Below are 26,390 nucleotides of genomic sequence, written 5' to 3' on the forward strand. Positions count from 1 at the left end.
GACTTAGTAGGTACGAATAACTGATCTAGAATCCTACCTTTTTGGTCTCTGTAGTGCCGATACAACAATCCTCCTCTCTCTTGTATCGTCACCTTACGCCTAGCAATACCATCTTTAGCTGTGTGATGTAGTTTAGTTAAGCTGTTATCCTTTTGCTCGGCAGCCAGTGAATCTCTGTCCACACGTAAGAGCTGATCAAAGTACTTTGGGGCCGGTGATAGCAACCCTGTCTCACTTGCGAGAGCGTCAGCACGCTCGTCCTGCAGGCGTGAACTTTGACACCCTAGTGATACGCTCTCATTGAGCTGGTCAGCGGGCAGGGTTTCGTCAACCGTTTTTTCCGTCCCTCGAGCCTAGCTCGGATTCGGTTACTGACCTTACCTCTATTGCTACTTCCGCTGGAGCACATTTTGCTTTTTCAGCTGAAAGCGACGCGAGTTTACGAGCTTGGCCTCGCGTCAAAGCCTCTACTACGTCCTCTCCCAGTTTAAGCCCTTTGTCACGCAGTAACTGATCCGACCGATTCGAAAAAAATTGAAAGGTACTGCAGCGACGAACACTTGGAGAGAGAGAGAGAGATCAAATGATAAATGAAAGGTAGGGAGGTTAACCAGGACTGAGCCCGGTTGGCTACCCTACACTGGGGAAAGGGAAACAGGGACGGAATGATTAAAGAAAGAAGAGAAAGTCCACCGGGGATATTGTTCAGTCACTCAGTCCGAATCACAGACGATGACTCTATCCTGTATCTTTCAAATATCGCAGCACTGCTTTCGTGGCCTTTTGTAGCTTCGGTCACGAGCTCCCCGAACGGTCGACGGATTTTGACTTTGGCCATGGGCAGACACACGCTGTGTTCTTTTACAGCCTGTTTTCTCCATGCTACTTCACCAGTGAAGTCATCTACCGTCACATAAGACGGATGCATAATATCCATCGTGGCGGCACTGTCTCGCAGCACCCGGCATGGTTTGCCATTAACTTGAAGGTCGTGAAGATATGGGCTTCAATATTCTCGTCTTTTTCATCCACGTAGGAGAAAACTACGCTAGGCTTCCCGCAGTTTACAGCGATATGTCAGAGTTTGTGGTACTTACAGCAGCGGATAGGTCTAAAAGATTCGAATTTTCTTTTCTGCTCTTTTTGAATGGTTTCCCCTGTTTGATTTCTCCTCGCTTTTTTCTGAGGGCTTTTCCTCCCCGTCTACAGGCTCCCGTCGTCTAGTCTGGCAACCCTTTTTGAACGGAGATGGTTTCCGCGGTCCATTTCGACCGTCCCAATTTCCGTCCTCAGCCTTCAGCTTTCTACGCGTTGCGTACTCTGCGGCTAATTCAGCCACCCTTTCCAGAGTGTTTACATTTCCTCTCTCTTGCACCCACAGCTTCACAGATTGAGGGATGCCTTTGTAAAGCTGCTCTAGACACATGCATGCAACGATCACGTCTCTGCTCTCGTACGCTTCCGCGTTTTTCAACCATCCGACTAGGTTGGCCTTCAGTCTATATGCAAGCTCCGGTTATCCCTCGCTATCCTTCTTGCACGTACTTTTAAACCTCTGCCGAAAAGCTTCCGCTGAAAGGCGGTACTTTTCAGAAGACTAGCCTTAACCTTTGCATATTCATATGCATCGTCCGCACTGAATCTTGCGATTGCTTCTGCAGCCTCACAAGGTAACATAAACAGCAACCACTGTGGCCATGTACTAGGACCGAAGTTCATCTTCTCGCAAGTCCTTTCAAAATTTCCTAGAAACAAGCCTATGTCATGCCCGAACTCAAATGTCTTTAACAGCCTGTCCATTGACGACCGCACGCCAAGTTTCATCCTAGACGCCAGCGCTCGTTTCTCCCTTGGCGGAACGATTCTACTCCAACGAGTGTAGGTTTCCGCCGCCGCTTCCCTCAGCGGTCGCGCCCACGTTCAGTTCGCGCTGCGCGCGAAATGTCTCTTGTTTGCGACGGAGCCTCTTCGGATGACCGGAAATTATTATTGTGTTCTTAACTGTCACGACAGCAATGTAAAGACGAAAGGATTGATGCCACCAGTGAAATTCTGCCGATTCACAGGAAAATGGTATGAAAAAAGAAGACGACAGACATGGATTACTGCGGTGCGCCGAGCGAAGTAAACAACTGGCAAACGAAGCGAGGTCGTTCATTATCACTCGTGAGTGTACGACGGTTTTTATATGTAACCCACATGAATTTAATAATTACTCGGTACATGATCCTTTTGTTCATATAAAAACTAAGTTGGGGGGGGGGGATTCGACGAGCGCTGTTCCTGTCTTCTTTCTCGTGTTTCGTTTGTGTGTGCGCTGCCCAAGAATGCAAAGCACTTCTGTTGTATGCGCTAGCAGTGGCCAAAATTCGCACATGCCGAGAAATTGAATATGTGCACGATGTATTGAACATGACCGGAGTTCATTCCCGCTTCACCACTACACCAATCGATCGTGTTACTGGACGATACGCGCCCGCGTCTTGTTCGCGCCGGCATTGCTGAAGCAAGAATGATTACTAATACTTTCAACTTCTGTCTCTTGAGCACTGTTAAAAAATGGCCAAGCTGTCTAAATTGCTGCCTCTATTCCATATTGTAGGGGACGTACTAGTTAAAGTTGTGTGCGCATGTCGTACTTGTGCTATGCAGCGACATATTTTGTTTATTTCCGCACAGTGTCGATGGAAGTCCGTTGTCGCCATCAGAGACAACACGGATTTGTAGCAAACACATTGTGAGAAACTGCAAGAATGACTTTAGCTCGTATGTGCCGTATGTATGTGTCGCATCGTATGTGCTGATGATTTTTCAGGCGGCACATACGATGTCGTTTCCAATTATCGGCTCAGCGTCACTTACATGGTTAAGCAGCCGCTGCCCTTTCGCCGCATTGCAGCCATAAAAATAATCGTCGAGCGTACCGATCTTTCTCAAGGCAAATAGAAGCGTGTACAGTCTGTTTCACACTTAGGGGAAAACTTGAAACGTATTGCATCGCGATACCGCAAGCAATAGAGTCGTGCCGCGGCAGCAGCTCGAGGAGGCGCAGACGCTCGAGGGGCGGAGTCATGATCTGCGTCGTCTGCTACGGCGGCGCGCGCTGGCCGCATTGCTACTCTCGTGCGTGCTACTCTCAGGGGCAGTGCACCGATTTCATCGGTACTGCGGGAACTGAGCTGATATTCTTTACTAAACGTTGTGCGTCGCCAAACTCTGAGCCTTCATTGGCGATAATGGAGTTCCACAAACTTCTTTTGACAGCATGCTTCGTTCGTTCTTTCGAAAGGCCGGGGTACTGAGCGCGTGCACGTATATTTCTTCACTGAGTGTGCTACCGTAATGAGCAGCGACAAAACGCGCCAAGCTGTGCGCGCCACGTACTCAGTCTTTGTTTGACTTGAAAGGAAAACAAAGCATTCAACAATGATAACTATGGGGGTTGAACACGATGAAAGAAACGGATACGATTAAAGGAATGCTTTAGGTTAAGACAATGAGTTGGAAGTGATTTTTCTCGACAACCATTCACTACACCAGACAGACCCCGCCCGCCGGCGGGGAATTGGACACGTCGCGCTCCGAACTTCAGTTAATATCTCGTCATGTCCCCAGCGACAGCGATGACAGTGCTCATCCTGGAAGGCAGTGAAGTGTAGAATGACTTGATCAGGCATGTGTTCATTCGCAGCACGTCTCAGTATCTTAATGGTTCGTCACAAGAGCACAGCTTGCAAGCTACCACTTCTCGTTGTCGAGGGCACTGGACGCAGCTTGTTGGGACGCAATTGGTTTGACAAGCTGGGCATCGAGCTTCACGGCATTCACAAGACAACGGAGGAAGGCAGTTTGACCGAGTTGCTACAGAAGCATGAAGACATTTTTCGTGAAGACACCACAGGACACACGGGTGCGCCAGTGAATCTGGAACTGAAGGAGGGGGCAAGCTCTAAGTTTTTAAAGGCACGGCCTGTCCCCTTTGCCATGCGCGCATCTACAGAGGCACAGATTGACAAGTACGTAGAAGACGGTATTTGGGAGCCGGTCCAACACTCAGACTGGGCTACACCGCTAGTATGGGTGCGGAAAAAAGAAAAGCTTGCGCGCCTGCGCTGACTACCGCTGTACAGTAAATGAAGCTGCGAAAAAGGCTTCATACCCCCTGCCCACAACCGAGGAAGTGTTTACCACTTTGAAAGGTGGCCGGGTTTTCAGCACCTTGGACTTGGCTTAAGCTTACACTCAACTTCATGTGACTCCAGTGACAGCACAGATTCTCACAGTAGACACCAGAAAAGGGCTGTACAAGGTAAACAGGCTTCCATTTGGTGTTTCAGCCGCCCCAGCAATATTCCAGCGGTTTATGGAGACCACTTTGAGCGGCTTGCCGGGAGTTTGTGTTTACCTGGATGATATCATCGTGAGTGGAGCAACAGCAAAAGAGCACAAGGACCGCCTAGCGTCAGTTCTTCAGCTGCTGGCCCAGCAAACCTACGATTGTGCAAATCCAAGTGTCAGTTAGGTGTGGCGGAGGTTAAATTCCTGGGTCACACGATTGATGCAGCAGGGATTCACAAATCAGAGGAAAAAGTGGAAGCTATCGTGAAGGCACCAGCGCCACAAGTATGCAGACACTGCAGTCATTTTTAGGCATGTTGGCCTTCTATGATCGCTTTTTGGAGCACCATGCTACAGTGGCAGCAACACTGTATGAACGTCTGGCAAAGGACAAGACTTGGAAGTGGGAGCAACGGCATCAAAAGGCGTTTGATGAGCTCAAACGGTGCTTGTTGTCGAGGACTGTCCTGTCACACTATGACGAAAACAAGCCCCTCTTGATTTCATGTGATGCTTCACCTTATAGTGTAGGTGCTGTGCTTGCTCAGCTGGACAGCCAAGGCAGAGGAGCACCGATTGCGTTTGCATCCCGGACATTGGGTGCTGCCGAACGTAACTATGCACAACTTGACCGTGAAGGACTCGCTGTAGTTTTTGCAGCCACCCACTTCCACAAGTACATTGTGGGTCGAGAAGTCACGTTCGTGACTGACCACCAGCCGTTATTGGGGATTCTCGGACCACGGAAGCCGGTACCGGAAATGGTTCCGCCCCGAATGAAAAGGTGGTGCCTTAAGCTGTCAGTATACAACTACGACCTCCAGTATCGTGCCGGTAGTCGTCATCAGAATGCAGATGCGCTGAGTAGACTGCCTCTGCCAGACCGCATTGAAGAACCTAACCCACCTGGAGACGTGCTCATGTTCGAGGCGTTACCACGACTACCGTTGACAGCTGAGGTTGCGGCCACACTAACGCAAGAGGATCCAATTCTAGCAGAGGTATTTTCAGCAGTACAGAATGGCACCGTGCAGCGTCTGCAGGGAGACAGTTTCACCCCATACCGCAAAAGAGCCACCGAACTTGCTATCCATCGAGGATGCATCAGCTGGGGCTCAAGAATTGTCATACCGGCAGGAGCACGAGAACAGGCCATTTCATTGGTTCACGCAGGCCATCGTGGAATTGCAGCCATGAAAGCTTGTGCGCGCAGTTATCTTTGGTCGCCTGGCTTGGACGCCGAGATCGAAACAACTGTCAAGTCATGCGACCAGTGCCAGCGCACCCAGTGCGATCCAAAAAAGGCTCCAGTTCCAAATTGGACGCAGCCAAAGACACCATGCCACACATTGCACGTGGACTTTGCAGGTCCGGCAGAAGGACATACGTTATTGGTTGTCGACGCTTTCACCAAGTGGGTAGAGGTGCGATCGGTGAACAGCCCCACATCAACAGCAGTCATTAGTGTGCTGCGCTCTTTGTTTGCCACATTTGGCATACCACGCAAGGTTGTGTCGGACAATTGGGCTGCATTTGTGTCTTCCGAGATACAGACATCTATCAGAGAAATGGCATTCGAAGCGTAACGTCAGCCCCTTACCATCCTGCTACAAACGGGCAAGCAGAACGTTATGTTGTAGAACTGAAGAGGGCACTGGCCAGAGAACCATCCGGTTTGCTCAGTGTTCGCTTGTCACGTTTCCTGTTTCGGCAGCATACCACTGTACATCAGTCAACCGGGCTAACACCGGCTAAAGCCATGTTCGGGCGGGAGCTGCCAAACCAGTTGGACCTCATTATTGCTTCGGAAGGACAGGAGGCTGCAACAACCTGGCCTACCCAAGAATCGTCAGCTCATGCAAGGAGAAGCCGTATGGGTAAAACAATTCAGCAAGGGGCCAGGCTGGACTGAAGGAACTCTGGTTAAGAGGATGGGCCACAGACCTTGGCTTGTGGAATGCGCAAGAAGAATTGTTAGACGCCATCTAAACCAGCTCAGAAAGCGCACTGTCGAAGTTAAGCTGGACAGACAAGCCACCAGCTGGGGCTCAAGAATTGTCATACCGGCAGGAGCACGAGAACAGGCACGAGAACAACCGCTCCTTCCCGCTGGATAGACAGTCATCCAGCGGGAAGCACACCAGCAACGCTTTCTTCAAGTCCACTCGAACCCGGATCGAGCCTACCGAAACGACCAGCACGGATCAGATGGCATCTTACTTGGTACAAGGCATCCTCCTAATGGGGGAAAAGTGTTGTGTCCGTGATTAGTTCGGGTTTCGGTCCTCAGATGCGGACGGGTGCAGCCGCATAGTGGGAGTGTCCGGAACTACATGCGAACGTGCCCCACTGTACTTATGAGTGGCGCCACATCCCTGGCAAGCCCTGGAGTGGGACAATCACGTGGACATTGTGTTCGCGCCAAGTGATGTAGTGTGGTCATCTCTCCGACAAGGTTACGTTCTTTAAGTGTACTATGTGCCGAATAAAGTAATTCCCAGTACATAACATAACCCAATTTCAATGTCTTCCTCGCTGTCCTGTTTGGAAATTCCCTGCAATAATTCCTATTTTAGCATTTTCTTGCGTACCTCTAGGTCCTGTTTCTCATCAACAATTCGTCTCTCAGCAATGTGCTTAACTCCATGATTGCTGCTTTACTGCCTTGATGCTGCTCGCTAAACCTACCTAGGAAAACACAACCTAGCTAAGAATCAATAATCCAGCTTCCCTACTGTTCTAAACAGAACAACCACAAAATGAAGCCCAGGGAGTCAAAGCAAGAAGCAAGCATACACCGCAGACGGGGCACCGCGTCGCAAAGTCCGTCTCACCGCTCTCAGCCAGTTGTAGTGGTTGGGGTCGAGCATGAAAAAGATGGTAGCTCGCCCATGCCGTCGACCAACTTAACCACGCTGACGACGTTGTTGAAGGGAGAGACTTGTTCTCATCGAGAACGAGGAATATAATATTTATTTACAGTATTTACATGAGAACGTTACAGTTCATCAGTCTAACATGACTGAAAGAGGAATGCACACTGAGGAGCCGCCAACCGCTCCTTAAACACACTCTGTCCCCCCTAAATCCCTAGGTGAGGTAAAACACAGTTTACCGTCGTCCAGTTCGGAGCGTCCAAAGTCATGGTAGTCGATCCGTCCTTGAGGGGAGGGTTTACGCCCTCACTTTTGCGCAGGTTGCACTGACCACACCAAAGTGAAAAGGTTCTCGCAGACAGGGTGCTTGACCCGAGCAGGCGCCTCTTCATCCCAGTGTTGACGCCGCAGACAATGGCCACCGCGTCTCTCCATGACCTCTAAGCCCCGTGAGACGGCCGCAAGACATCTTCTCCCAGGAGTTACACTGCTTGTAACAAGCCGTGACGGCCACGGCGAATCCACTAACAATACTTGGTTCGCCGACCACGTTTAGTCATAGCGGCTCCGAGGGGTGTTGACGCGGCACATCGTCGTCCTTACAAAACGAGTCACCGCAGCAAGTGGACAAGGGTCCCAACGGTCGCTTCTGGGAAGCTCGCCACCCTCGCAGCAGCAGTTGGCTGGGAAAATTTTGTAGGTCGGTAACCTTGCAGGCCGTTCGTAACAGGCGCGACTGCGTCGCTAATAGGGAAATCGCGAGAGGCACCGCGTGGTTGTTGCGTGGGCGCGATTCACAGCAGCCGCATCAGACAGACCTCAGCTCATGCAGCGCTTTCTTTCCATATATGGTATTGGTGGCGTCTTCGAAGAACAGACGACGCGCCTCTGGCGCCATCTTGTAGCCATCGTCGCCACTGGGCCCGTTTTGCGCGGCAGTAGGCTTTACTTCGCACTCTTTTGCCCTACCCTGGTCCTCCGCTTCCCTATTCGTTCTCTCTTCGTTATCCCCGTCTTTCATCCCCCGCTGCTCCAGGCCACCTAAAGAAACTTCGTTAAGGCCACGAAGCTCCTCGCATGACGTATCACCAGAGGGCTGACGCTCACCTGGCGTGAACTGGCTAGTGAATAGGTTAGCGTTTGCCGATTAGAACTCCAGTTGTTTTGCGAAAGAAAATTGAATAGGAAAAGATATTTCAAGGAATAAATAATCGGACGTTTTCTTTTTCTTTTCTCTCTTTCTTGTGCAAACGCTTGAGCCCTCATTTATTGGTAAGTGTGGCAAGTTTCATTTCTCGAGACTTGTCTTTATCCTGGGCGGTGTGATTTAGTTGTTGGCATAGATTCTATAGCAACATATTTTTGCTTCACCACAGCACATACTTTAATACGAGTTAACTTTGGTGTCCATTTTAAGACATCAAAATCTGTGAACACTTCATCTGCCAGCAAGTCCATCGTTCATCCCACGACAATGTGGCTCCGCCTGTATGCTATTAAAAATTCCGGCTTCCTTGCAAGCTACTCTACAATATAATTGTGTGCAGCTGCCTTCACGGCTTACATTGAAGGGTGAGCAAGACCTCCTGTATTTTCTTTCAAGGCTGTAAAGCGGCAGTGTGGGTGACACAATTATTGTCCTAATCACCGTTACCGCGTCTTTGCACTTCTCACATTTTAACTTTTTGACAACCATGTGCACTACGTATCCTGCCAAAAATCTATGATGGGAAAAACGTCTTTTAGCTTTGGAAATGGTTGGGCATTTATGACGATGTTCCAGCCTGCTCGGTGTAAGCCTGCTCCTTCTCGAACTCCTCCCAGTTTTGGCCTTTGTCGGTGTGGCTTGCAGGTGGTTTGCCAATCTGTGGTAGCGAGCTTTGAAGGCGCAGCTTGCTTTCGCTTTCGAACAGCTGTCTGATGGATACATTGTAATGGGGACACAGCCATCCGCCTGAAGTTCCAAAAGCTGTCTTCATGAAGGTCCGTCTGGAATGTACTGAGGAGGACAAAAGACATGCCTAGCTCATCAAAAAAGTACCTATCAATGCCCTGGATGCTCGGGTTGTCTGGTGAAGCGCATCGTGGGTCTCGTCGCTGAGTCTGCAGGCATCAGTCTTTTTTTCCTTCCACGCATTTAGCCAGTCCAGAAAATCGTAGAGAGAGGAACCTTGGGGTGGCATGAGGAAGGAAACACTAGCTTTTGGACTTTGTCTTTTAATTTTGCCCTTTGGAATTCGTCATCTTCAAAGCTCATGTTAAATTATACACTCATTCGATCTAAATTAGAATACGCCACTCCAGTCTGAGACTCAAGCACTAACAATTTGGTTATTTCACTAGAAATGCCACAGAATCGTTCTACTCGCTCCATCGGTTCCACTTATAGCCGCACTGTCAGTATAGCTTCCACGAAATTGGTTATCTGTCTTCTTTCATTAGCACCCAACCGAAAAAATGTTCTATTCAACTTTTTTCATAGGCTTTACTATCACCCAACTGTCCTTGACGAATTCATTCTTCAGCCACATTATATATCGGACCGTGTTCACCACCCCTTTAAGGTTGGTATAGAGTCATGTGCCCCCCATGCTAAACCCTTTCATTACTCTTTTTTACCTCCCACTTCACAAGATTCGGATCGCCTTCATTCCGACATTGTTTCCATTTATGATAACACCCGATTTGAATATGTTTTAGCATAGTACACTATTGTTTACTGTATACCCACGCCCCCTGTAATGCTTCATCCCTGAGCGCAAATAAATAAATAAAAATGAATCTGAGTCCTTGCAGGGATTTTTCACGCTGACTACCTTCCACCCTTTCACCACTGTATCAATGAATGTAGCTTTCCTTTCGAAGTGATTTAGCTTGTGGTTCTGTCCCACGACACGAATATCAGTAGGCCCACATTCAGTGAGTATTCTTATAGCTAACTTCACATTAGGCTTTTGAATGTCGGCTGGTGAGATTTACTTTCTGTATACGGTGTAGCCGTACCGAATAATCTGGTCGCACTCGAAATTGTAAGCGTCCTGAATAGTTTTGAAGTACGCACACAGCATGCGGCGCGCTCCGGTTTCGTCGGCCTGAATTTCCGTGTACCGAAACGATTGATTAGTTTGCTTGGCCACTTATTCTGCACGCAGTTCATTGTGCGTACAGAATCAATCACGAAAAAGAGCGTCCTTCCGGAATGGGAGGGGTGCGGAAACACAAAGACACTGGGAGCCTTCTGCAGGGCACTGTTAACAGTTTTTGTCGAGTTCCTCAAAGACCGCATTGCCTTTCGATTTAGGCAATTATGACCGGTCAGAACGCACATGACTCGGAACCCAATGTTTTCCAACCCACAAATGACATCCCGCATCAGACTGCGCAAGAACTCTGCTTTGCATGGGTTTGTGAACAGGAACAATGTGGGCTACTTATTATGACATGAGACTGCGGACGAGAAAAAGAAAGGCACTATGTGCTGCCTCCGAGATGTAGTAAAAAAAGGCCTTGATTTGGATCTCATCCCCCACAAATGTGACGTAACCCTGATTGTCCTTTAGATGGCACACTCTTTTGGACATGTTGCTTATAAAAGATCCACCTTGCTGCTACAACTGAGGATACGTCCTGAAAGAAGAATATATTGAACGGATCGTTCTAAGACAATGCAAAATGATGCCACCATGAGTGCGCAGATATCTGTAGCCGTGAACTGATATTGTGTACAAGAGGCAGGAAAAGATCATAAGCATTGCTGAATGGCACCATTGCTCGTTTCTTGCCTCGAGAAGTTTCACTTGCTCCCTTGAAAGCTTGATGGATGGTCCTATGTCTTCCTCTCGAGGTGCCGGCATTTTGTCAAGCAGGTATGCTACGGTCGTGCAGATTTCCATCTCTGATGCGCATGTATTGTATACAAGCTCATCGTCAAATTCTACGCTTTCAAGGAGTTGCATTAGAAGTTGCGTCAGAACCCGTTTGCTGTTCGCCACAAATGCAACACCTACACTACTCCCTAGTTTCTTGACTACTCTCTTTCCAAGTATTAGTGTAACTGCCAAGATAGCCTCCACGACGACGGATTATTTTATGAGTAGCGATATTTATCCGTCAAAATAAAGCAGGAAAAGGCGTTCGTGAGCTTCAACAACATGCCAAAACGTAGATTGCACGCATTTGATGTGCTGAGCTAATTATTTGACATTGTGGCCCTTGTCAACTTCTTCGTCACGCGCCGTCATAACAGTTTAATTTACTGTTCTTTGTAGTGCGTATTCTCGCCTACCGTTCGGATCATTGCGTCTAGTTTTATCTCTCGATAAATATCGACGACGTCTGGTAAAAATATTTGGTGCAGCTCCTGGTCGAAGGCGCATATGCGTCAGTGGTGCTGTTAACTGGCGCCCAGTTCTATCGGCCGTGCGACTCACTTCTCGAAGAATATCTTGCGCATTGCAGTGCTGTTCGCATACCCACGAAGAACAAGACAGTCATCATTGTAAACGTTGTGTTTCTATTACTGCCCCTAACATACGCTGAAACACACGTAGAAGATAAAAGTCCATGGGTAATAACATGATGCCAGGTGGAACACACCATATAATTAAAAATGAAGGAAAAGTATGCTACGTCTGGAAAAAATGTCCCTTAGGATAGCACGTAGCCACACCCTCTGCGCGCCTCCTTCACTCGGAAACACAAAGACACGTACTTTCGGTACTCCTTCTTCAGTTTTCATGATATTGAGGCACACAACACTCTCCCGGCATCGCACCTCAATGCTGCGACGCGCCACTCACCAAAGAGCACGCATACAAATAAAGGTAGCACGCATCACGGCATCGAAACGACTGACCACATCTACAGAGCGAAACCGCAAAAGACACCTGGCAGGGCTTTTCTGATGCAGCCTGCAACGGCGAAGGCAGCGTGGAATGTCAGCTAGGAAGTGAGGAATTCGCAGCACGTGTAAGCCTAGTGGTGCCGATATAACCAGCGCGTCTGTGCCAACGCCCCGACAAACACTAGCGTCGGCGATGAACCATCACTATGCATAGTGAGCGACGCAACCAGCGTCGCAGCCCCGCAGCAACCGCAAGACCATGGCGTCCGTGGGACCACCCAGCGGTGTGCTAGCGTCTGCAGTGCAAGAGCGGCTCACCAAAAAAAAAAAAAAACAAATTATCCCGCTACCTCTCGCGAAGCGGTGGAACTTTCTGGCCTCGACAAAGTTTCTTTACGCGGTATTCCGCTGCTCCACCGCTTTCCTTCACGTGCTCTCTTCGCTATCGCCCTCTTTCATTCTCCGCTGTGCTAAGCGTTCGCTCTTTCATACATCGCTATACTCGTTTGCTCGGTTACCAGGGACGGTGATGCTCACCGCAGGAAGGGCGCCTAAGAGCTGCGCTCTAAAAGCAAGTCACTGCGCAAATTGTGAGCTCCACGACTGACATGCCTATAGTGGGGACTCGTGCGCACCTACGCCTGCGTACTGAGTAATGTAGTTGCAATCCTCACATGATGCGGGATCTTCTGGTTCCTAGAAAATGGTACAGATACAAACTAAGGGACTCTATGAGAATCGGGCAGTAGGAGGTAAAACAAGTTGAACTGCAAATACCAAACGAACACAAGCGACGTTTCTGACCCTTAATTACTCGGTCTAGAAGAAAAAATTATGCAGAAACTCCTCTGGAGTTGTGTAAATATGCATAAACATACCCCAACATTTCGCTTGGCCGACCCCCAAGTTTCAAGGTGGCCCCAAAATTTCAAGCTGACCCATCCCAAACTTCAGTTGGGCCGCCCCTAAATTGCAAGCTGGCCCGCCCCAAATTTCAGTTGGTGCATCCCACAATTTTAGGTCGGCCTACCCGCGAACTTAGGTTTCCCACTCCGAAATTTAGGTTGGCCCCCCCAAAATTTTAAATTACCCGACCACCGAGTTCCCAATTGCCCCATGCCCCAAATTGCAAGTTAGCGTGCCACAACCTTTCAAGTTGGCCCTCCCCCAAATTTCAAGTTGGCCCACTCCCAATTTGGCCCACACCAAATTTCTAGTTGGTCGACATCAAATTTTAGTTGGTCCATCTCCGAATTTCAAGTTAACACACTTCCAAATTTCAAGTTGGCCCACACCAACATTTCAAGCTTGCACCCCCCCCCCCCCCATACTCAAGTTGTTCCACCCCAAATCTAAGTTGGTCCACCGCGAATTTTTTTGTTCGCCTGCCCCAAATTTAATTTGCCTGAATTCAAAATTTCAAATTCTCCCATGTCGAAATTTACTTTACCCCACCCCTACTATAAGCTTTCCATGGATTTTCTATAGACCCTATATATTGACACGTGTACTTATCTTTATTGGGCGACCACGTTTCGCCGCCTAACAAATGTAATCGCACAGCGTGGGACGCGCCTGCATGTATCCGAAGTTTCTGGAAAGTTATCGATGCTTCTACCCGGCTGTGTGTTGTCGCTGAACCTTGTGTTATCTGACTTCATCACGTGACGAGAATGGTGTAGAACTTTGTGGAAGGCACGCGGGTCCGAACGATTAGTCTGGAACGTTCGACGACTGCTGTATAAAAGCCTAGGCGCTTGACCCACTGATCAGATTTTTGACGATCGCCGACTGTGTTCGCCGCTCTCGTTGTGCTTTAAGTGTAGCCTGTTTTGTGGGCACAGGTTCGCCCAATAAAAGCTAGTTTTGCCTTTCACAGTATTGCTACTGTGTTCTTTGACGTCACGACCACGTGACATCTGGTGGAGGTGCTTTGCGTTCATGTACCGGACGCCCCCACAACGCCGTGACCCAAGCCCTCACGCGGAAGACACCAACGTCGCGAAGAACCAGCGAGGTACTCGCAGGCTGCAAGGACTGCCCCCGCAGCACGGACTTTTGCCTGAGACGACTAGGAAGATGGCCACCAAGTCCACTCTAATGGCAGCCCCAGCGCCCCCGTCTTGCTGCAGTAGTGTTCCTGTATATGCTCCCGCAGGGAGCAGAGTTGCGCATACCTTTTCCGGCGCCGCTCGCACCGCTATTGGCCGAGCGCGAAAAATGACGTCAAATGATCCGCGCCGCTGCGAAGCCAACTTTACGGGCGCATCGCCAACTCATGCGAATTTGTCGTTTCCGTCAGTGCCATCGTCATTGCAATCAGCGGACCGTCGATCGTGCGTTGAGAGGAGCAGCTGCGGGTTTCAGGTACGGTATTCGACGATGTGAAGTCAAGGACCTTGGTGAAGTGATACGAAACACATCGTACTGGCACTTGTATTCCAGTATGACGGGGAGCGGCGCACCACACTGCACAAACCGCACGGAAGTCAGCCATAGGAGTAAATGCTTCAGCCAAGCAAACTAGCTGGAGACACACTGATACTATAGTGAGAGTGTTGTTGCTAACAAGTCTGGGCTTCTTGAGTTTGAATGCACCCTTCAGAGTTTAAAACTGAAATGAGTAATATGTACCTCTCTCGTCAACCGCAATTTCTGAAGAGCTAGGACATCGTTGCAGAAAGCACACTAGGGAACAAGGATAAAACGGGTGCTAAGTTGGCATATGCATTATTAGCTCTCGAGCTGTGATAATTGTAATATATTCCTTCTCCGAGTGAAGTTTTGAGAACAGTAAAATTGATTCTAGTCAATTTATTGTCTTGAAGTGCACAGGCTTATTTATTTTGTTAACTAATTGCTGCCATAGAAGCTAAGCCGCAACTGTATGTGTGTATGTGTGCTAGCTTGTGAGCATCATGTATCGGCCAGTGGAACAAAAACTTGTCGTTCATTTAAACACGCTAGGAATCTACGTTGTGCTTTGGTGAATGCTGTTTCCTGTGGGCGGGAGTGGAGTGAATGCACTGTTCAATGACGTAAAATTTCCTTGCCTCTGATGCGATAGGTCACAAAGCTTTGTAAACTGGCTTTTTGGCCAAAAGCTGCTTCAGTGATTTCATTGATTTGATACAGTGTCTTCAACTACTGGCTTTTTTCCGAGTGGTAAGAGATCAAGAAAAATGTGTTGTCAGATTACAGTCTGCACTGTGTGAATAATTACTCTGCAAGTCTGCCATCTTGATGTGATTAGTGCAATAAAAATAACCTACTCTTAATAGCTTGTTGCCTTTCCAGTTTCTTTGAATTCTGCCCCCAAGGTTCCAAGAACCAGCACACTTGGCCTGCTGCCAGCAGCCGTTCCTGCATTCCCTTGTATGAAATCAATTTGATCTAGAAGCTCTTGCAACTTGAATCTTTTTGTACTTGCAGATTTGCTGCTACTATATAGCTGATTAGTCTGCGGTATGAATGAATCGTAAAAGCAAGCTTTGCTTAAAATGTGCGCATGTGAACATTTGAAATGCGCTTAAATCTGTGTCTGCACCGCATGTATCGAAAACGTGCAGCTGTTGTGAACGATGGTTAGTGATAAATGACGCTCTGTTCACGGTCACTGACATAACTGCAGGCCCGATAGCTCTCTTGGCGACGGTCATTAATCGGCTGGTTTCGGCAGCCAAAATGCGCTAAGTGGCCACCTTACGTGTGTGAAGTTTTAAACACTCTTTAAAACATTTCTTGCTTTCTGACAGTGATAAGACAACTTCATATACATGCTGAAAATCATTGCACCGCGTTTTGTGGCAACGTACTGCGCGTTTGCGAGCGAACTTTGGAGCTGTTCGAGCCACGGGAGTATATTATTTTGGGGAATGGAAGGCGGTCCTACCCCCTATTTGTACGTTCATGTGTGTGTTTGTATATGCGTGTTTACAAAGGTAGATACAAAGTTTCGGTTGGTTGGAAACCCACCCCCTACGACTGCACGAATGACTCGTTCGAGCGTAGCCTGTATTAAGAAGTGCCCTTTGCTAAGCGCCTGCGAACAATTGGCGCTTGTAGCTCGCGACCACTAGAGAAAAAGGCAGAACACCGCGCGGCATTTGGCTCCTGCGCGCACGAGGAGTGGCTTCGCTGCAGAGCTGGATCACGACGGCGGACCTATGCGCAACTCTGCTCCCTGCGGGAGCATATACAGGAACACTATGCTGCAGCAGCCCTGGGCGCCTCCGACGTTCCGCGGTTCAACTTTCGAGGACCCGGAAAGCTGGCTTGAGACGTACGAGAGAGTAGCTACGTTTAACAATTGGAACAGCGACAACCAACTGCGATATGTCTTCTTCGCATTGGAAGACGCGGCCAGGACGTGGTTCGAGAACCGAGAAGCCACCTTAACGATCTGGGAACTTTTCCGTAGCAGCTTCCTGCAAACTTTTACAACCGTCGTGCAAAAAGAGCGAACCCAAGCTCTACTGGAGACCAGAGCGCAGCTGCCAAATGAGACAATTGCGATCTTCACTGAGGAAATGAGCCGTCTGTTCCGCCACGCCGGCCCAGAAATGTCCGAGGAGAAGAAAGTCCGCCTGCTGATGCGTGGTGTGAAGGAGGAACTTTTTGCCGGAATGGTACGAAGCCCACCGAAGACCGTCGACGAGTTTCTTCGCGAGGCCACCAGCATCGAGAAAACACTCGAGATGCGAAACCGGCAATTCGACCGCCGCACGAACTCGACAAACTACGCCGGAGTGCAGTCACTGGCCTCCGACGACCTACGCGACACTATCCGAGCTGTCGTGCGGGAGGTGCTACAAAAGCTGTTCCCATCATCACAGCCTCAAGTGGCTTCGATTGCCGACGCCGTACGCGAGGAGCACCAATAAGAACTTGGAGTAGCCCCGGAATCGCCGCAGCCTGAGCCGCAAGCGATTACCTACGCCGCCGTCGCACGCCGTCAAGGTCCCCCTCCGCGACAGCGCCAGGGCCCTGTCAGGCCGCAGTTCCGTCGTCCGCCGCCGCCGCCGCCAGCACGACCACCCGTCGCCCAGCGCACCTACGCGAGGAAGACGGACATTTGGCGCGCTCCTGACCACCGCCCGCTCTGCTACCACTGCGGAGAAGCGGGTCACGTCTACCGACGATGTCCGTACCGGGAGATGCTACAGCGAGGTTTCGCCGTGAACGCTCCGCACCCGCAGCAAGGTGAACGCCCTCGTGACATCGCCGACTACCTCGCCGCTACTCAGTGGAGCCCTAGACGACCGCCTCGTTCGCCGTCACCAGGCTCCTACCTGTCGCCGCAGCGCCGACCATACACAGGCCCAGCCCGGGGCCGGTCAGCGAGCCCATATCCGGAAAACTAAAAGCAGCAACCGATGGAGGTGCGGTTGCTGTTTCTCGAAATGACAAAGATCCTCTGCCGCCGACGAGGACACCGAAGAAACTAGCTCGACGACATAACGACATGCCGCCGTCCAGACGAAATCAGGAAGCCAAGACTACACCGACGAACGACGACTTGACGACGCGACGTTACAACTTCAGTTCAACACGACGCAGCCGTGATACGACGCCAAGACCTAACTGTAACACAAGACAAAGAACCACCGACCTCGACGTGCTTCTCGACGGCCACGCAGTCACCGCCTTAGTAGACAAAGGAGCCGATTACTCCGTCATGAGTGTGCCCATCGCCGCCCAGTTGAGGAAAGTTAAGACTGCATGGGAAGGCCCTCAAATTCGGACCGCTGGAGGACACCTGATTACGCCAACTGGGATCTGCACGGCAAGAATTACCGTTCATGACCGGACTTACCCTCCCACCTTCGTTATCCTCCAACAGTGTTCACGAGACGTCATTCTCGGCATGGGCTTCCTGAATCAACATGGCGCAGTCATCAACCTGAAGTCGAAATCGATAACGCTGTCGCAAGATCAAGCGATACCGCCGGAGAGCTGTCGTACTCCCCTCGCCTTGAGTGTGCTCGAAGATCAAGTGAGCATACCGCCGCGCTCCAGCATTATTATTTCCGTCGGCATCGAAACACCCGCTGACGTAGAACGCGTCATCGAGGGTGGCCAACATCTACTGCTCGAGCGTGAAATTTGCGTCGCAAGAGGGATCGCTCGACTCCACGGAGGGCAAGTGGAAGTTATGCTAACCAACTTCAGCCAAGAGTTCAAGCACATCAACAAGGGCACGACAATCGCATATATCGAGGAAATTGTGGAAACAAGCAATGCCTTTGTCTTCTCGGATTCAGCCGCATCTACCCCGATGAGCATACTCCCCGAACCAGACTTCGACGTAAATCCAAGTCTTCCTATGGGTAAGCAGCAACAGATCAGAAGTCTTCTGCGACGATACAAAGACTGCTTTTCGACGTCATCGAGGATTCGACAAACACCAGTTGCAAAGCATCGCATAATAACCGAAGAGAGCGCTCGACCACTCCGCCAGAGCCCTTACCGAGTTTCAACGCAAGAATGTGAAGGTATTAGGCAACAAGTCGACGAAATGCTGCGCGACGACATCATCCAGCCGTCGAAAAGCCCGTGGGCCTCTCCTGTAGTCCTGCTGAAGAAAAATGACGGAACCGTACGCTTCTGCGTCGATTGTCGTAGACTGAACAAGATCACGAAGAAGGATGTGTACCCCCTTCCACGGATAGACGACGCATTGTATCGGCTCTGCAACCCTAAATACGCCTCGTCGATGGACCTCAAGTGTGGCTACTGGCAAACAGAAGTCGACGACAGAGATCGCGAAAAGAATGTCTTCATAACGCCAGACGGCCTCTACGAGTTCAAGGTCATGCCATTCGGACTGTGCTCGGCGCCTGCAACGTTTCAGCGTGTCATGGACACGGTGTTAGCCGGACTGAAGTGGCAGACGTGCCTTGTTTACTTGGATGACGTCGTCGTCTTCGCCGGAAATTTCGACGATCATCTTAGGCGGCTTGCGACAGTGTTAGAGGCCATTAAGTCATCAGGGCTCACTCTGAAGCCGGAAAAGTGCCGCTTCGCTTACGATGAGCTTTTGTTCCTAGGCCACGTCATCAGCGAATCAGGAGTACGCCCCGACCCACAGAAGACAGCTGCCATCGCAAAATTCCCGCAGCCAACCGACAAGAATGTAGTGAGCAGATTCCTTGGCATGTGTGCCTATTATAGGCGCTTTGTCAAGGACTTTTCACCCATCGCGGAGCCGCTAACACATCTAACCAAATGCGATGTCGAGTTCAAGTGGGAAACGCCGCAGGTCAAGGCATTTCAAGAACTCAAACGACGCATGCAGCCGCCGCCGGTACTTGCACACTTCGACAAGGACGCCGATACCGAAACCCAAACTGACGCCAGTAGCCTAGGCCTCGGCGCCGTCCTAGTCCAGAGGAAGGAAGGACTTGAACGGGTGATATCGTATGCTAGCCGGTCACTGTCAAAAGCGGAAAGCAATTATTCTACGACTGAAAAGGAATGCCTCGCCATCATTTGGGCTACAGCTAAATTCCGCCCTTACCTCTATGGGAGCTCATTCAAAGTCGTCAGCTCAAAGCTCATCACGCGTTGTGTTGGCTAGCTAACTTAAAGGACCCTTCAGGACGGCTGGCGCGGTGAAGCCTCAGACTGCAAGAATATAACGTCACGGTAATATACAAGTCCGGAAGAAAACACTGCGACGCCGACTGCTTATCGCGCGCCCCCATCGATCCCCCGCCGCAAGACGACGAGGATGACGACGCCTTCCTTGGGATAATAAGCGCGGAAAACTTCACTAAACAGCGATGAGCAGACCCGGAGCTAAAAGGCCTCGTCGAGTATTTGGAAGGGAACACCGACGTTGTCCCTAGGGCATTTAAGTGCGATTTGTCTTCGTTCACGCTACAAAACAACGTGCTCATGAAGAACAACTGCACACCAGTCCGCGCCAGCTACTTTCTTGTTGTACCCTCAGCGCTGCGTCCAGAAATACTGCACTCCCTACACGACGATCCAACCGCTGGGCACCTCGGATTCTCCCGGACGCTGTCGAGAATACAGGAAAGGTATTACTGGCCGCGTCTGACCGCCGACGTCGCCCGTTACGTCAAGACATGTCGAGACTGTCAACGACGCAAGACACCACCGACAAGGCCAGCAGGACTACTACAGCCGATCGAACCTCCTCGCCGAGCATTCCACAGATTGGGATGGATTTGTTGGGGTCGTTTCCCATGTCAACATCCGGGAATAAGTGGATCGTTGTGGCGAGGGACTATCTCACTCGCTTTGCTGAAACTAAAGCTCTACCAAAAGGCAGCGCAGCCGAAGTGGCGAAATTTTTCGTCGAGAACATCCTGTTGCGACATGGTGCCCCAGAAGTCCTCATCACCGACAGAGGAACTGCTTTTACAGCAGAGCTCACCCAAGCCATTCTGCAGTACAGCCAGACAAGTCACAGGAGGACAACTGCCTACCATCCGCAGACGAATGGTCTCACGGAGCGCCTGAACAAGACCCTCGCCGACATGCTAGCATTGTACGTCGACGTCGAGCACAAGACGTGGGATGCGGTCCTGCCCTATGTAACCTTCGCTTACAACACGGCGGTGGAAGAAACAACACAGATCACGCTGTTTAAGCTGGTTTACGGCAGGAACCCGATGACGACGCTCGACGCCATGCTGCCCCACGTCACTGACGAAGAGATTGTTGACGTCGCTAGCTATCTCCAGCGCGCTGAAGAAGCCCGACAGCTCGCCCTCCTACGGATCAAGAACCAACAGAGGACCGACAGCCGACACTACAACCTCCGACGACGCTTCGTCGAATACAAGCCCGGCGACGTGTTTGGGTTTGGACACCGATACGCCGACGAAGACTAACTGAGAAACTATTCCCCGCTATTTCGGACCCTACAAGGTCATTCGACGTATTGGCGTACTGGAATATGAGGTCGTGCCAGACGGAATTTTGCATTCACAGCGGCGCCGCACACGATCTGAAGTGGTCCTTGTGGTACGTCTGAAACCCTTTTACGGATGCTGACGAACTTCCTTATTTTTGTTTTCTTTGCTACGGGTGTTTTTCTTTCTTACTTTCATTTGTATGCAGCATCGGGTCGATGCTTTTTAAGAGGGGCGTATTGACACGTGTACTTATCTTTATCGGGCGACCACGTTTCGCCGCCTAACAAATGTAATCGCACAGCGCGGGACGCGCCTGCATGTATCCGAAGTTTCTGGAAAGTTATCGATGTTTCTACCCGGCTGTGTGTTGTCGCCGAACCTTTTGTTATTTGATTTCATCACGTGACGCGAATGGTGTAGAACTCATGTAATGTCTCAACAGAGACCTTTGAGGAAATGAATAAATAAACTTTGTGGAAGGTACGCGGGTCCGAACGATTAGACTGGAACGTTCGACGAATGCTTTATAAAAGCCGACACGCTTGACCCGCTGATCAGATTTTCGACGATCGCCGACTGTGTTCGCCGCTCTCGTTGTGCTTTAAGTGTAGCCTGTTTTGTGGGCACAGGTTCGCCCAATAAAAGCTAGTTTTGCCTTTCACAGTATTTCTACTGTGTTCTTTGACGTCACGACCACGTGACAATATCACACTATGGGAATTCACTCTGATCATGTTTTTTTTTTTTTTCAATTGTCCCGTATCGCTTATAAAGCTGCCAGGAATGTACATTGACACAGTTAGTCATTAAATGTCTTCACTTCTTAAATTGCGCATTATTGTGCCCATACAGGGCATTCCAATTTTCGCATGACGGGCTTGGGGTATTCGCCGAAGAATACTTGCGCATTAAAATAAAAGCTAAAATACATTTCCCCCAAAAAATTTGGAAGGTACCATTTCAAAGTTTCCCGTGACGGTTCTTCAAACACACAAAATGAGACGTGGGCACGGAATACAAAGCGCTCATAATTAAACTAGTCAAGATCTTCGTGGTTGCAAACGGCTCTTGGAGGCAACAAGGTGGCGCTTTATTGCCGTACGCCTGCACTATTTCTAGATTAGCTCAACATGCGACTGCATAGCGTTTGAGTTCGTATTCGCGGTACACCTTCCTCAGTCCACTCACAAACGTACCGATCACAAGCAATGTTCTTCTGCCCCGCTGTTTGGAAGAAAATTAATGTTCGGGCGCTTGCAAGTACAAGAGCGATACTTGTAGGGCACGTCGTGTTCTGTGAAAATCACCTCTGTACAGCTTGTCTTCAAGTCGGTAAGACAAGTTTAACTGGTGCCAACTGGTAGCCTGCATCCTCTGCTTCCAGAGCACCAATCCCCAGTGTGCTCTGCGGTCAATTGAATTTCCGTACTCAAAGAACTCGTGCGTGAATATAAATTTTCCTTCCAGCATAGATTCGGTCTTGTCCGAAGTGCTCCAATCCATCCTGGCGTTAATAAATATGTGCCCAACGTTGGCGAACAAGGCCAGCTGTCCGGTCACGTAGGCGTCATCCGTAGCGAAAGCCCTTACAATCTTGGAGGCTCTTAAAAGCTTCCGCATGGTGTCCACCGTCAGGATCACGGAGCGACCCGAACAGAACAGAGGATAATTGTCTTGCGGGAGGTCTTCCTCCCTGATGCAGAACCTGTGGAATGACTCGCGGTAAACCTTATTCCTTAACCAAACGAAGCAGTGCATATAGTTGCTTCTTTGCGGCAGCTTTTCTTCAAGGTATCGCCGGAGTTCGAACGGGTGTACGCCGACGTCATCGTCGATCTTGACGATACTTCGCACGTTGGGACAGTAGTCGATCACCCATCTCATGCCACCGATGAATTTATGGAGTACGGTCAGGAGCGTGTCGTTGTACGGCAGCATCACCACGTCTCCCATGACTTCTGCCTCGAGCTTCGTCCAGCGCCACACTACGGGGTCATCGGTATTGCCAACGAAGAAGACGGCTGTCCAGTTGAAGAATCTCGTAGCCGCCTCTTCGAAGAGAGTGGCACGCAGGTGGACGCGGTTCTTCCAGTTTTTCGGCGCAGTGTGCACGAAGAAGAGTGTGTCCAGAGGTTGGCTACAACGTTGGCGGACCGCCCAGCCTCCACTGTGCCATTCAGTGTTCATTCTTTGCGTCCCATCCAGCGAATCGATCCGAACCGGGCACTGTCCCTTCGTAGACAGCTTTGCGTTGCTTTGCTGCGGAGTGACTGAGTAAGGGAGAGAGTCCGGCCGCGCATCTTGTGACTTCAGAGAGATATTCGGCAGCGTCGGGTGGCGTTGCTCGACTGCTGGAAGAAGAAGGGATGGCGTCGCCATCTTCCGCTCAACTTGCTGCGTGAGGAACACGACGCTTAGCATGGTCGCTGCCGTGACGGCAAGGAATGCAACCTTGAGGCGACTAGGTAAACGCGATATCTTCATGACAAACAGCATTCACACTTGCTTGCTTGCGTAGAGCCTTGTGTATGCACACGTTGAAGTTCAGTCCTTTTGCGTTCCACGCTCTAGAACAACACCTCTTCGTCTTCTTATAGCACGTGTTGGCGTTAATGCAAATTTCGAGGATAACGATGTTTCTGATATACATAAAACTAAGAAATGGGAAGAAAAAAGGAGAAAATTTTAAAATCTTGCTTTATAATCACATACAAGCCATTTATTGTTCGATGAAGCCGGAGTTAAAAACACTTCGACCTTACATTTTTTTTACTGCAAAATGCAGGGATGTTAACCTTTCAAAGAAACACTAGCATATAAGGAAAAACATGAGCTAAAAGCGAATTCCCTTATTCACTCCCTGAATGAGAAAATCGCCATTTAACTGGTCTTGAAACGCCTCAACTCACTTTAATTGATCAAAACCAAGCGGCAGCGGCTGCAGGGAAGGTCGCGGTTACCCGCTGCGGTGTGGGTAAGGTGCTCTGATCGATTAAGACGATCGCGACGTCATCGTGGGCACCGGCGAGGCGCCTGGTTCGAATGTGACACTGAACTGCCGGGTCTGTGTCCGGCCCTGTAAAGACTGCGACAAATTTTGTCGCTAAAGTGGAATTTTTGATTTGTTTGAAGGTTGTCACTGATGTGATTGCGCTCGAATCAGCGAGCCATGTACCATTATTGTTGTCGGGATTGGAAAACCGCGTTTCCGTGAAGCATGGTGCAAGTAAGATCAGGGCACTTGGCCAGTTCCACACTTAGGAAATACAAATTGCCGATTCTGATGAAATATGTAGCGCGCCTGCAGAGTTGGCGCCATAAGCTGGACCGAGTGTCATGGTGTACCCGCGGGAGCGTAGTTTGCGAGATGTTGTGAACGCGCTCGAGCGAGGAACGCGAAATATCTGGTGTCGCACGTGCAGTGAAAAAAAAAGAAGAAAAAATACCCAGACCCCACGCGCTGTGGGAATAGATGTAACCGAAATTTTGTCTGCTGTTTCCGCTGATTGATGTTATTTGTCGGTGATATATAGATGGCATACGACAGCCGTAAAGTGACGTGAAATGTTACCTTGCCTGAACCACTCGTGTTGTTCTGGCTCCGCTCGACGGTTTTGCGAGCCTCCGCCTACTCGGCACTAAGTTCGCGCTTCGGCGCTATTCCGGGTTGTAGCATTATAACTCACAGAAGTGACCTCCTCTCTCTCTATTCCCTCTCTGAGATTGTCCCCGCCTCCTCCCTCTACTGTCTTCACTGTTACAGGTGAGCACGGAGAGAAGCGCTGCAGCTCTTGCACTGCATTTATGGGGGTCACGCCTAATGTCGAAATCTCAGCAGTCATGGAGGCATTACGTAATCAGGGTGTAGACGAGCCGTATGTAAAAACACTGAGAGATATCTATAGCCACTCCACAGCCACTGTAATCCTCCATAAAGAAAGCAACAAAATCCCAATAAAGAAAGGCGTTAGGCAGGGAGATACGATCTCTCCAATGCTATTCACTATTCACAGCGTGCTTACAGGAGGTATTCAGAGACTTGGATTGGGAAGAATTGGGGTCAAAAGTTAATGGAGAATACCTTAGTAACTTGCGATTCGCTGATGATATTGCCTCGATGATAGGCCTTTTTGCCCTGCAGTGGGCGTAATCAGGCTGATGATGACGCCTAATGACGGCGGCAAGGGGCATTTCGCAAATGCGATGCGGCCTGAAAATTTGACACGAGATTCTCAGCTCGTCTTTCCTTTGTGCCACACTCCTGTCGTGTATTATCGCGATAGCGTTAAGAGCCCCGTGTCGCAGAATATCCGCAAGTGAGTGAGTAAAGACTTTAGTTGAAAACAAGGTATTGACGGATGACCTTGTTGTTAGGCAGCCACGAGCCCCTGGGCCCGGGCGGCTTCTTCAGCTCTCTCGATGACCTTGGCCTGCAGGTCAGGGTCGGAGCTTAGCAACACGGCCTCCCACTGCTCAGTACTACTTATTTCGCGATTTGTGTGATTTTCGGCTGGGCACGACCACATAATATGGAATAGATCGGCTTTTTGCTTACAATGCTTACATGTATTAGGGTATTCGTCCGGGTAGTAGTAGTGATAGGCTACGGGGTTGGGGTAGGTGTTCGTCTGAAGTCGTCTCCAAGCTACTTCTTGTCGCTTGTTAGGCGATTTGTGTGCTGGCGGGTACACTGCCCTGGCTAACCTGTAGTGCTGAGTTATTTCCTAGTAACTGACCAAGCGATCCCTCCCTGATCTAGCTTGAGCCATCCGGGTGCTCGGTTGGCGAGTCCTCGACCGGCGGTGCGGGCGGCATCGTTGCCGGGTAGGGAGGAGTGTGCTGGTGCCGAAATGATCTGGATTGCTCGTGGGTGTTGGTTAGTGCCTATTATGTGTTTTACGGGAGCCGAGACCCGACCTTTCGCAAGATTGCGTGCTGCTGCTCTGGAATCGCGAATAATGTAATGACAATGTGTGGAGGCTATTGCCAGAGCGATAGCCGCCTCTTCCGCTGTTTCGGAGCTTCTGGTGCGAATTGAGCCACCAGCGCGTATTTGACTTGAGGAGTCCACCACTGCAAGCGACATACAGTTGCGTTCTATGTGTTCTGCTGCGTCGACATAGACTACGTCTTTGAAGGCGTGGAATTTCTGATGTAGGGCTTTGGACCGCTCGGCCCTCCTTTCCTTGTGGAATTCGGAGTGCATGTTTTTAGGGAGTGGATTAATTTTGAAATGGCGCCTCTGATCGTGAGAAATGTCTACTTTAATGTTTTGCACCAACTGGTAGTTGATGCCGAGATTCTGGAGGATGTTTCGGCCGGCGGCACTCTGAGCTAGCCTTTCGTATTGAGATATAAGGTGCGCTTCTACAAGTTCATCGAGGGTGTTGTGCACACCTAGGGCTAGCAATTTAGCGTTGGCCGTTCTTATAGGTAGCCCAGGAG

This window comes from Dermacentor variabilis, chromosome 10, assembly GCF_050947875.1.
Source record: "Dermacentor variabilis isolate Ectoservices chromosome 10, ASM5094787v1, whole genome shotgun sequence".
Taxonomy (NCBI): domain Eukaryota; kingdom Metazoa; phylum Arthropoda; class Arachnida; order Ixodida; family Ixodidae; genus Dermacentor; species Dermacentor variabilis.